At 43.0% G+C, this 7,578-nt stretch overlaps 1 pseudogene; it reads left to right on the top strand.

The window, feature by feature from the left end:
- The first annotated feature begins 6,081 nt into the window (after positions 1–6,081).
- On the top strand, positions 6,082–6,658 carry LOC107968138 (large ribosomal subunit protein uL6-like; annotated as a pseudogene).
- The last annotated feature ends 920 nt before the right edge of the window (positions 6,659–7,578 follow it).

Raw genomic sequence — 7,578 nt, 5'->3', positions numbered from 1 at the left:
TAGTCCGTTTTCACACTGCGATAAATATACTACGTGAGACTGGGTAATTTATAAAGAGGTTTAATTGACTCACAGTTCTGCATGGCTGGGGTGGCCTCAGGAAACTTAAAATCATGGTGGAAGGCGAAGGGGAAGCAAGCACCTTCTTCACAAGGTGGCAGGAGAGAGAGAGCGTGCACAGGGGAAACTGCCACTTTTAAAACCATCAGATCTCATAAGAATTCACTCACTATCATGAGAACAACATTGGGGAATCAGCGCCCATGATCCAATCGTCTGTCACTAGGTCCCTCCGTCCAACATGTAGGGATTACAATTTGAGATGAGATTTGGGTGGGGACACAGAGCCAAACCATATCATTCCCCTAGCTTCCTTCCTGAACGGTCACCTGGAGTTGGAGTTGGCTGTACTTCTTGGCAGAGGGTTGACTCCTTTTCTCAAGTATCTACACAAATCTCTACCTCTGGATTCCAGATTCCCCCAAGCCCCACTTCTCCCTTTAGGCCCAAGGGATGGTAAAATCTCAGCTGCTACTATGTCCTTGGTTACTACATTAACCTCTGCGGTTCTACTCCACCCACACCTTCATCAATAGTCTCTGTAAATAAACCTTTCTATCGCAGGTTATCCTGTTTAGAGTGTTATTTACTTGCTGATGGGATCCCGACTGATACAGTCAATGTGATAAAATAATTCACATTTTTTCTTTGACTATAATAATATTTATTATTTTCTTTTCAAAAGGATGTGTTTGTGTTTGTTTTTTTGTTTTGAGACAGGGTCTGACTCTGTCACCCAAGCTGAAGTACCAAGGCTGGTCTCTAATCTGTGGGCTCAAAAGATCCACCCACCGGGCCTGGCGCGGTGGCTCACGCTTGTAATCCCAGCACTTTGGGAGGCTGAGGCAGGCGGATCACGAGGTCAGGAGATCGAGACCATCCTGGCTAACACAGTGAAACCCCGTCTCTACTAAAAATACAAAAAATTAGCCGGGCGTGGTGGCGGGCACCTGTAGTCCCAGCTACTCAGGAGGCTGAGGCACGAGAATGGTGTGAACCCAGGAGGCAGAGCTTGCAGTGAGCCGAGATCGCGCCACTGCACTCCAGCCTGGGCGACAGAGCGAGACTCCATCTCAAAAAAAAAAAAAAAAAAAAGATCCGCCCACCTCAGCCTCCCAAAGTGGAATGCATTTGTTTATAGCATTTATCCATGGATTTCAAAGAACTATGTAAAAAATTATTCCCATAACATTTATTGGTAGAAAGATATGAAAAAACAAATTTTAAAAGAGATTAAAATCAGAACTCTCACACAAATGTAAAATCAACATGTATCAATTTTTTTTCATTAATATTTAACTCAGTAAGGAGAGAACCAGAAATAGAGAACAATCAGTTCAAAGAAGAACTCAAACACTGGGCACAGTGGCTCACATCTGTAATCTTAGTGCTTTGGGAGGCTGAGGTGGGAGGATTGCTTGAGGCCAGGAATTCAAGATGAGCCTGGGTAACATAGCAAACCTTATCTCTATAAAATATTTTTAAACTATTAGCCAGATGCAGTGGCACACACCTGTAGTTCTAGCTACTAGGGAGGCTGAGGTGGGAGGATCGCTTTAGCCCAGGAGTAGAGGTTGCAGTGAGCTAAAATTGTGCCACTGCACTCCAGCTTGAATCTTTTGTAATTAAGAATTCCTAGTAATCGATATAGATACTCCCTACATAAAGAGATGGATTTTAACTCCTCACCCCTTGAGTATGAGCTGCGTTTACCAATCTGCTTCAAAAGAGTAAAGTATGAGAGGAGGTATAAATTTATAGAGGAGAAACCTCACAAACACTACCTTAGCCAGGTGATCAAGGTCAACATCATCAGCAATAAGACAGTCAACAGCATGTACTCTTCATATAATGTGTTAAAAATGGCACTTCACCTCTGTGATCTGCCTCCAAAGATCTATAATCTCTGCGTATAATTATAGAGGTTATATATATATATATAGTATGTATGTATATTGAAAAAAATCCAATTCCAATAGAGGGTTATTTTACAATACACCTGACCAGTGCTCCTCAAAATTGTCAAGGTCATTAAAAACAAGGAAAGTCTAAGAAACTGTCACAGCCTAAAGAAACATGATGACTAAATGTAATGTTGTTACAGTAGGTAGCTAGTCAGAAATGAACAGGGCAGAGGAGGGACCTCCCCAACCAGGAATGTCAGTCCACCATCAGGTGATGTGTCAGTTGTTGCACTGTAACAATAATAAGTTAATAATAATAATAATTGGCTGCAGCCGGTGCCAGGGAAAGGCAGTCTCCCAATAGATACAAAAAACCTGAAACTGGTTATCAGCAGCTGCCTGATAAAATCTCAAGGCTGGATACAGTGGCTCACTCCTGTAATCCAAGCACTTTGGGAAGCCAAAGCGGGAGGATCACTTCGAGGTCAGGAGTTGGAGACCAGCCTGGCCAACATGGTGAAACCCTGTCTCTACTAAAGATACAAAAATTAGCCAGGCATGGTAGCACGTGCCTGTAGTCCCAGCTACTCAGGAGGCTGCGGGAGAATCGCTCGAACTCAGGAGACAAGAGCGAAACTCAATCTCAAAAAAAAAAAAAAGATCTCAGGAGTTGGGCAACTGGGTTCAGGCATGTGCACTAAAGAGGCACAGTGGCAGAGTTTAACTGGTACATGACCTTCTAGGAACATTTGACTGGTAAGGGAAGAACACCTCGGGTGAGCACGTGTACAACTCCAGTAAACACACTGTGCATGCAGCCCCTTCCAAGAGCTGGCAGGCCACTGCACATGTGTACAGCACACCCCAAGGAAAGAATCACGGGAGAAGAGACACAAGACCCAGTAAGTATGCCAACATATAAAACCCTAAGTCAAAGGTCAAACCGTGCACTTGACTCTCTCAAGTTGCCCGCTTGGCCCTCTTCCAAGTGTACTTTACTTCCTTTCATTCCTGCCCTAAAACTTTTTAATAAACTTTTGCTCCTGCTCTAAAACTTGCCTCAGTCTCTCACTATGCCCCTCGGTCAAATTTGTTCTTCTGAGGAGGTAAGAACTGAGGTTGCTGCAGACTTGTATGGATTTGCCACCACTAAAAACGTGGCATCCTGGATGGGATCCAGAAAAAGGACTTTAGGGAAAAACCAGTGAAATCTGAATAAAGCATGGAATTAAATAAAGTATGGAATACTGGCTCCTTCGTTGTGACAAATGTACCGTAGTAATTTGAGGTGTTAACAGTAGGGGAAACTAGGCAAGGAGTATACGAGAACTCTCTATTATCTTTCAACTTTTCTGTAAATCTAAACCTAACCCTATTCAAAAGTAAAAAGCTTAAAAAAGGAGAGAGCGAGAGAGGGCAGGGCACAGGGGCTTACACCTGTAATCCCAGCCCTTTGGGAGGCCAAGGCAGGCGGATCACTTGAAGCCAGGAGTTCAAGACCAGGCTGGCCAATACGGCAAAACCCCATCTCTATTAAAAATAAAAAAATTAGCTGGGCATGGTAGTGTACACCTGTAATCCCAGCTACTTGGGAGGCTGAGGCACAAGAATCACTAAAACCTAGAGGTGGAAGTTGCAGCGAGCCAAGATAGTGCCACTGCACTCCAGACTGAGTGACAGAGCGAGACTCTGTCTCAAAAAAAAAAAAAAAAAAAAGAGAGAGCAAGAGAGAGAACTACACATTTATAATCAGGTTAAGAATACTGAAATGAACTTCAAATGGATGCAAAACTGGCAAAACTAGGCAACATCCACAGGGTAATAATCAGTTTCATTCCACTAAAGACAATTTTACATTTTTATAGACAGGAATGATTTGAAGATAGAAGTTTACTTCTATCTCTGCAGAGTTGTAAGACAGCCTGGTCAAAAATAAGTAAGCCCTATAAGATAGCCCTATAGGACCAGGTAATTCCCAGAGGCTCCAGCATTCCATTACAATAATATCCACAAATCTCTTTTGCCCAATTCAAAATCTTTCACAATTTCTTTCTAAAAAGGATACAGGGCCCAAATTACAAAAAGCCCTTAAAACAGACTGGCCTGACTTGGCAAAAAGGCTAACAGACATACACAAATATTCAAAGGATCATAGAACGCATTGCTAAGTTATTACAACACTGTAAACTGAAAAATAACCCAAAGATCAAGATAATTTATCAGCCTCCCCTGGGAAACCCTACAGACTGCCAAAGATATACATCACTGCCTTAGAGTTAAAAGCACTTGTTTATGTTACCTAGGCAACATAATAGCAAATGGTGCAGTAATAAAATAAGAATTAAAAAAGCAAATTGAATAAAGTAACAATCAATATTAAGTTTCAATCTAAAATCCATCTCCTTCCTGGTTATACAAACTATTCATCTTAAATATAGGGTCAGCTATTAGGTGGAAACTATTATTTTTCTAGGTCTTATATTTTCATGTGGAGGGACTTCCACAGGACCGATACTCCTGGACTCAGTCTCTGCCTATGGTAAGAAACAGCTCTATGACAAAATATATGATTGTAGACCAGTGGCGGTGGCTCATGCCTGTAATCCCAGCACTTTGGGAGGCCGAGGCAGCCAGATCACTTGAGCTCAGGAGCTTGAGACCAGCCTGGGCAACATGGTGAAATCTCATCTCTACAAAAAATACAAAAATTTGCCAGGCATAGTGCATGCCTGTAGTCCCAGCTACCCAGGAGGCTGAGTTGGGAGAATCTCTTGAGCCTGGGAGACAAAAGTTGCAGTGAGCTGAGATCACGCCACTGCACTCTAGCCTGGGCCACAGAGCGAGAACGTGTCTCAGAAAAAAAGACTCTGAGGGAAGAGGAAACAAACAGATTTAAATAAGAGCTTGAAATCAAAAGTACAAGGGCAAATGCTTCAAACCACAACCATGTATATATATACACACACACACACACACATATATACAAATAATGTATATAAATATGTATTTATATTATATATTTTTTAAGACAGGGTCTCCCTCGGTTGCCCAGGTTGGAGTGCAGTGGTGTCATCTCAGCTCCCTGCACCCTTCGCCTCCCAGGCTCAAGAGATTCTCTCACCTCAGCCTCCCGAGTAGCTGGGACTACAGGCATGTGCCACCACACCCAGTAAATTGTTGTATTTTTAGTAGAGACAGGGTTTTGTTGTGTTGTCCAGGCTGGTCTCAAACTTCTGAGCTCAAGTGATCTGCCTGCCTTGGCCTCCCAAAGTGCTGGGATTACAGGTGTGAGCCACTATGCCTGGTTAATTTTTGCATTTTTTGTAGAGATGGGGTTTCACCATGTTGCCCAGGCTGGTCTTGAATTCCTGGGTTCAAGTGGTCCACCGGCTTTGGCCTCCCAAAGTGCTGGGATTACAAGCACGAGCCACCTCACCTGGCCTTCCCTCAGAGTCTTAATTTATGTGGCAAGTGTCTTGAAGTCAGAATTCACATGGGCCTTTCACACCTCAGTTTCAGATGCCCTAGTGGAAGACTGACTGTCTCTCGGTGATTGTACTGGACACCCCTAAAGTGAAATTTGCACAGGCCCAATCAGATTATCGTAAATATTCTCTAAGATTTTTGTGTGATGCAATAACAGACAGAAGCTTAATTTCACTTTTTTTTTTCTTTGAGACTGAGTCTTGCTTTGTCACCCAGGCTGGAGTGCAGTGGCGCAATCTCAGCTCACTGCAGCCTCCGCCTCCCAGGTTCAAGCAATTCTCCTGCCTCAGCCTCCTGAGTAGCTGGGATTACAGGCAGTGCTACCATACCCAGCTAACTTTTGTATTTTTAGTAGAGACGGGGTTTCACCATGTTGGCCAGCTGGTCTCAAACTCCTGGTCTCAAGTGATCCATCCACGCCAGCCTCCCAAAGTGCTGGGATTACAGGCGTGAGCCACCATGCCTGGCCTCACTTCTACAAATGTAGTTTTATTAGCATTATGTGTTCACCTCAATAGATAATTGTCCCATATTCTTAAGCTAAAATAATTGTTCTTGAATACACAGTACCCTTATGGGCTACAAGAATGTGATGACGAGACATTCTCTCTTTGCGGCGTATACTGTCAGAATGAAGACCATTCTCAGCAATCAGACAGTCAACATTCCAGAAAATGTTGATATCACTCTGAAGAAGCACAGTTACTGTGAAGGGCCCCAGAAGAACCCTGCAGAAGGACCTCAATCACACCAATGTAGAACTCAGTCTCCTTGGAAAGAAAAGGAAGAGGCTCCAGGTTGACAACTGGTGGGGAAAGAGAAAGGAACTGGCTACCATTCACACTATTTGTAGTCATGTACAGAACATGATCAAGGGTGCTACTGTGGGCTTCCATTACAAGATGAAGTCTCTGTAAACTCACTTCCTCATCAATATCGTATTCTGGGAGAATAGGTCTCTTGTTGAAATCCACAATTTCTTGGGTAAAAAATACATCCGCAGGGTTCGAATGAGGATAAATGTTGTTTGTTCAGTATCTCAAGCCCAGAAAGATGAATTAATCCTTGAAGGAAATGACATTGAGCTTGTTTCAAATTCAGTTGCCTTGATTCAGCAAGCCACAACAGTTAAAATCAAAGACATCAGAAAATTTTTGGATGGCATCTATGTCTCTGAAAAAGGAACTGTTCAGCCGGCTGATGAATAAGATCTAAGAGTTGTCCAGCTTCTGAAACAAGATGCCCGATGAATCCTAAAATCCATTTGTGATTTTTTTTTTTTTAGACAGTCTTGCCCTGTCACGCAGGCTGGAGTGCAGTGGAACAATCACAGCTCACTGCAGACTCAACTTCCTGGGCTCCAGCAACCCTCCCACCTCAGCCTCCCAAGTAGCTGGGACTACAGGCATGCACCAACATGCCTGGCTAATTTTTTTGTATTTTTTGTAGAGACAGGGTTTTGCTATGTTGCCCAGGCTTGTCTCAAACTCCTGGACTCAAGCAACCCTCCTTCCTCAGCCTTCCAATGTGCTGGGATTGCAGGGGTGAGCCACCGCACCTAGCCTTATTTGTGATATTAATTACGTAATAAAATACCTATTGATTTGGAACTTTTTCTGAAAAACAAAATAATTATTCTTTACAGCTATCACCCAAAATATAATTGCTTCATAAAATAACCCCTTGTAATTAGAAAACTGGGTATACAGATGATGGGTATATTTTGCCACTAAATTATCCTGTAGAAGGTAAGTATTGATATTTCTCTCTGTCCATATTGATATTTCTCTCTGTCCATAGAAGCTGGAAGTAGTTGCTGCCCTGGATCTTCTGAGTGTGTCCTTTCAGATCCACTCTCCATCCTTCTATATCCTATTCTGTGTCTCAGGAGGCTTTTTTTATGTACTGAATCAACCCTTACTCTAATTTCCAGCTGGGTGTAGCCAATGAGAGAAATGGCAGACAATCAAAGCTAGGAGGAGAGGGAAAACAGGCTGCAGTTTGGCAGAGGCTGCATTTCTCTATGGAAGGTCACAGGTCCTGTCAAGTGTGACCCACAGTTCTTGCTGGTTCTTGAAGAAAACTATTCCTTCCTCTTACCCCTTCAGAATGGTAACTGCTTCCTGTT

This window comes from Pan troglodytes, chromosome 15 (genome assembly GCF_028858775.2).
Source record: "Pan troglodytes isolate AG18354 chromosome 15, NHGRI_mPanTro3-v2.0_pri, whole genome shotgun sequence".
NCBI lineage: Eukaryota > Metazoa > Chordata > Mammalia > Primates > Hominidae > Pan > Pan troglodytes.
The sequence above is the reverse complement of the archived record's forward strand: the minus strand, read 5'-3'. Positions and strand labels throughout refer to the sequence as shown.